The 6,000-nt window shown below is 31.2% G+C and overlaps 1 long non-coding RNA gene across 1 annotated transcript; it reads right to left on the reverse strand.

Moving 5' to 3' along the window:
- Positions 1-2,633: 2,633 nt before the first annotated feature.
- On the reverse strand, positions 2,634-4,779 carry LOC140983268 (uncharacterized). The gene is made up of 5 exons (XR_012176397.1): positions 4,646-4,779; positions 3,617-3,921; positions 3,162-3,569; positions 2,944-3,033; positions 2,634-2,845 (listed from the first exon to the last, which is right to left on the reverse strand). It is a non-coding gene; the product is annotated as an uncharacterized lncRNA (long non-coding RNA).
- Positions 4,780-6,000: the final 1,221 nt, after the last annotated feature.

A 6,000-nucleotide genomic window follows, 5' to 3' on the forward strand; every position in this document is an offset into this window, starting at 1 on the left:
GCTGTTCCCGATCCAACTGGCGGGAGTCGGTTATCCCATGGTAGCATTAATCAATGACTCCTCCAGCCCAGACACTGGAATTTGTACCTCCCCAGACTCGAACCTAAGATCTTTTGAACATATAGATACTTAGCACAAGTCCGGTAGCTCAATTGGTACCAGACTTGTGCTAAGTATCTATATGTCCAAGAGATCTTAGGTTCGAGTCTGGGGAGGTACAAACTCCAGTGCCTGGGCTGGAGGAGTCATTGAGTAATGCTGCCATGGGATAACCGACTCCCGCTAGTTGGATCGGGAACAGCCCATGGGCATTACACAGTCAGTTCAACTTATCGGCTATATAGTCAACTGATAATCAGTTTGACATGTTATCAGTTAAAGAGCAACTACCAACCAACAAATCGTACGCAGCAGACTGCGGCGACTAACAGAAGGAGCGCCGTATAGCAGACTACCACAGTGTACTATTGTCAGAAAAATATTGACACATTCCGAAAGGACGAATCAACGGATAAGTACTAATTAATGCATTCAATGTTACCAATGGAAGCGAAGCCTATAACTACCCGAGGAGTTCAGCTGAAACACTAACTTTTGGATCATTACTCTGATTGATTTTCGAATTCCGTTATACATGATGAAACTTAAAATTAATAATTTATTATATGTTAAAACCTATATTTTAAACTTTAAGTTTCATTAAAATTATAAAATTATGTTATTTTAGTATTGTGTGTTTATATTTAAATGTCTTACTAAATATGTTTTATTTTCAGGTTTTCTACGTGTTGGTAAAATAATGATAACTCAAGTTAGAAAATTCAAATGGAGGTGATTCAAACATTTTTTGGAATCCTTGAGAAATTATCTACAACTTTGCAGAAGACATGATTGTCTAAAAAGTTGGTTAAGATGATCAAATTGTGAAAATTTTAAAAGGAGGACAAATTTACTTTCACCATGACCAGCATATAGTAAAAAAATCGTAACTATTTCAATATTTAAACAAATGATGTGAAACAAGTGGCCAAATTCATCTACAGACAATTTCCCACATGTTTGCTGCTTTGAGCTGAGTCAAATTCGGTGATTAAAGTCGTAGAACAAAGCATTGAAAGAAGGGACATGGAATTGAAGTTGGAGGAGACAAAGATTACTATTACAACTACATGGCATTAATAAAATTTTTGACCTTTTCTCTTATTTGGCCTATAAATAGAGGCCTTGTGCTAGCTTGAGAATCATTCTATCTCATTGTAAAATATCGTGTGAGTGTGTGTAAAAGTTCTAAGTTCAAATATATTTTTTATTTTCCAAATTATGAGTGATGTTTTTAGTGTTGATCAAAAGTAAGTTCATGGAAAGCTAAATATATTATGTCAAGGTGAAGAGGATGAATTCTCGGTGAAGTAAGATTGTTTATATTTTGTANTTAATACTAATATCTAATAATCTAACATTTACTTTATCGCAACTAACTTTTACTTTCCGCATCTAACATTTACTTTATCGCAATTAACTTTTACTTTCCGCGCATCTAACATTTACGTTTCGCATCTAACATTTACTTTATCGCAACTAACTTTTACTTTCCGCATCTAACTTATTAAATCATATATTTCATTTAGGCAATAGCGTGGCTCTGCCGATTGTTCTAAATGAAATATAATGATTTAATTTAATATTTATTTTATGCAGTTATATATTTATATACTTATATATATAATCATAGGTGCCATATATAAAATATCGGTGAATTGGTTTTTTTTATAGTGGGAACTATATTATATTAGGTGTGTGTTTAAATATTTAATTTCTTGGAACAATTATTTATGTTGGTTTTCTTTGTTTTACTTTTAGTTAAACAATATTGCATAAACCAAGAATAAATCCTCGAGCCTTGACAAAATTTATAATTTGTAAACTTCATTCTTGCATTTGGTAATCTATAAATTAATAAATTTAAACTTATAACCTCTCTGTGGATCGATCTCGTACTTACGAAATATATTACTTGCAGACAACCTACACTTGGGTGAATTATAATTTAAGTAGTATCAAGTTTTTCGCGCCGTTGCCGGGGAGGTATAAATTAAGTTTATATTTGTTAATTATGTTTTAGTTATAAGTATTGTGTTGTTTTTTTTTTGTATGAGTATTTGGAGTCGAAAAAAAAGTAGTAGACTTATTCGAGTATCTGAAAATAATTTAAACATGGATGATAATTAGGGTTGTAAACGATCCAAATCAAACCAAACAGTAGCAGGCTTCAGCTTGGTTCGTTTAAGATTGTAGCTCGAGCTCGATTCGAGCTTCTATTATCAGGCTCGAGCTTGGTTTGTATTGAAATTACTGAGCTCGAGAAAAGCTCGAGCTCGGCTCGTTAAAAGCTCATTTATCATGTTAATCAAGCTGGCTCGAGCTTGATTCATTAATAGCTTGTTTATCATGTTTAACAAGCCTGGTTTGAGCTGGGCTCGTTTTCGAGCTCGTAAAGCATATAATTGAGCTCGAGTTTGAGTTTGAGTTTGATTCGAGCTTGTTAAAAATTAAATATATCTATAAACTAATTTTAAATCAGACATAAAAATATAAATTTATTCATAAATAACCAAAACGACACAAATAAGAGCTAAAAAAACATAAATCAGTATATTATTGAACATTCCAAAACCATACATATAGAATATTCATTATACACTAATATCACCATATAAATAACAATGAAATAATTTCACCCTTTTAATATTTCAACTAAGTCTGATGAGAAAGTAGAGAGGACGTTAGAGAATCCATTAAAATCAAGAATTACAAAATCATCTCCAATAACAACTAGTCAACTACCCTGCAAAGTCCATAATAACAATTTTTAATAAAAATGAGTTATCAATTTAATCAAGAAGAAAGCAATATATTTAAATTTAAAAAAGAAATAAACTTTACCAATTTAACGGCAAAAAACTTTATAAGAGCTCTTGATAGTTGATTCCAAGTATTTTAAGTCAAATGAATCTCTTTAAGCTCCAAATTTCCCTTTTACATACAAACACAAAAATTCAATATGTTAGACATAAATAACCAAATTTGATTAAACACAATAAATTAGATATATAACACATAATTAATAAATACATAATTAAATTAGATATCAATTTACTTACTTTTGCTTTTCTCTTGATTTCGTAACGAGCACGTAACCAATCTTCTGCACAAAGCAAAATTTGAGCTGTCTCTACTCCCAAATTGGCGCGATATGGATCGATAACTCTACCACCTGCACTGAAAGCTGATTCAGAAGCCACAGAAGTTATTGGAATTGATAGTACATCACACGCCATCTTTGACAAAATCCTAAACTTTAAGTTGTTCATCTTCCACCATGACAATGCATCAAATTCTTGATCATCTTCACAAAAAACAACTCCTTCCTCAAAGTATACTTCAAGCTCAGACTTCACTTGCTCTACACTATCAACATTCTTAATGTAGTTGGCAAATTGTGCCCTTACTTTACCTTTTGTTTTTCCACTAACAATACTACTTGTACAATTAGAGCTTTCTTTTTTACTCTCACTTTGAAAATCTTTGCTATGCCTAATCAAATGTGATGTAACACCCGAATTTTTATTATATGCCAACCGATGTTTACAATGAATACATTCAGCCTTCGTCAACCCATCTGCAAGAGTAATTACTTTAAAATCTATCCATACTTTAGATTTGCGTTTCCTTTTCTTCGGACCATATGGATTAGTATCATCATCTTCAATATTATCAAGTTCAACAGCATTCTTGCTTTGAGAAGCTTCATTTTCGTCATTTGTACTTAGTTGAACTCCTCCCATAACTGGAGTTGTGCTCGATTCTTTAGCAGATAATGTGTTTGGAGTTGACATGTTTGGATTAGATGAACACCCGTAACTGCATCATTAGTACAAAAACAATACTTTATCAAAATTTTCAAAGTGTTTGCAAGTATAAAATGGAGACTCTGTTGTGCAGGCTTTAAGTTGAAGCAATGAAAGCAAGAATGTAACATATTTTCACTTTTAATATGCACAAGAAGTTAGTCTGTGATAGAGAATACATAATTCCACATGTTTTAACATGTCATGCTGACTTATGCTATGTAGGGATGAAATCCTGGCATCCAGTCCAGAAGGATGAAGGAACAAATCAACACTTCAATATTACTTCATAATTCACACAAGTAATTCAAGTGGCAACACTAAAGAGCAATAGTTTTCGAGTGATTCACTGTATAAAAACAGTGACTTGAGCATCCTATTTCTTTTATTTCTCTTTGGGCATTTTAAAAGTTTCTTTGCCTTATAGATCAAAATCATCGCTTCTTCCACCGCTACTCTTAAAAGTTTGATAACCATGGGTTACAAGAAATGAAAAGCCAACTCTGATCACTTCACTTCAAATCAACAAACACGTAAATTAACAAACGTAACCGAATGTGCATATCATAATAATGGGATTTTGTGGAATGAATCAGGATACCTGATGACAAGTTTTCCCGTTGACGGAATCATAACCAAGAGGTGTATGTTAAAAAAATGCATACAAAAATGTATGAACAGGTTTTGACCTGCTTTTATAACCAAGAGGTGTATGTTAAAAATTGTGAAAAATTTACTGAGTTTGAGAGCGCGGCGTAGAGAAGATTTTTTCGTTCTTCAATGGAGAGGCCGAGCAGAGGAGGCGGCGTAAGAGATTAGGTCTGAAGTAGAAGTGTTTTGATTAGGTTTGAGTGTAGCAACGTGTCAGCCACTCAATTCATAAATTTTTATATAAATAATGTAATTAAATAATAAGATAATAAAGGTGATATAAAATATATAGATAATATAAAAACTTAAAAATAAAAATAATAATGTGTTTCTCAAATTTTAAAAAATATATGTTACATGTAATGATGTAAATCATTTTTTATATGAGTATAATTATAAATAGTGAGTAACATGTTATTAAAAGTCAAATATTAATAGAAGCTAAAATTGGGTGAAATTCAAATAAGATCTTAATAGAAGTCAAATATTAATAGCTATATATTATGTTATATAAGGGTATTTTTAAGATACTATAAAATACACAATTCTAATTTGGTGAAATTCAAATAAGATCTTAAAAAGTAAATTGGGATTCCTACAGGATACATGCTCATTGATACAATTTTGTGTTATTTTGTTGTACGGTGAAATTTTATGAGCGTGGAACAAATTTGAGCTAAAAAAATGATTTTATCACATTTGAAGTTGTCAATATGAAGCTTTAAAATAATATCTTGTTTCCTATGGATTCAACCGTACTCACCATTATACTCTTTATATTTTGGAAGTAGAGATTTAAATATAGTAGATCGACGACAGCACATCATTATGAAATAAATTCGACTTAATTAACCTAAATTATTGATTAATGTCAAATGACATATCAATTTAACATGTAAAATTTTTAATTAACCTTCATAGACTAATAGTAAATGATCCAAACAAAGTCAATTTAATATAATATTATGGTATAATAATTTGTAAAGTTACTCAACTTGTATATGACTTGGTTATGTAAATTTTTAGAGAAAAAGAATATGTTGGTGTATTTCTGTTAATTTATTTTATTTATTGCATTTTAAATAACATTTTAGTATAATGATATGCAAATAAGATTAAAAGTGTAATTGTGACTAAATGATGTGAATTCATCATTTTTTCAAACATGTCTTGTGTTCAATTCCTTCAATTGACATTAATACTAATATTTTTATTTATCAACTTAACAAATGAGTCAAATTCAAGCTTACAAGCCACCTAAACGAGCCGAGTTCGAGCTCGAGCTCGAGCTCGCGAGCCTCTTTTTAAACATGTTTGCGAGCTCACAAGCCGAATACCCTTAAGCTTGAGTTTGGTTTGATTAAATTTTCGAGCTCAAAATTGAGCTTGAGCTTGGATTGATTTGATTAACAAACAAATTCAAACGAGCTTTTTATCGAGC

The sequence above is a fragment of the Primulina huaijiensis genome, chromosome 8 (genome assembly GCF_012295235.1).
Source record: "Primulina huaijiensis isolate GDHJ02 chromosome 8, ASM1229523v2, whole genome shotgun sequence".
Classification (NCBI taxonomy): Eukaryota; Viridiplantae; Streptophyta; class Magnoliopsida; order Lamiales; family Gesneriaceae; genus Primulina; species Primulina huaijiensis.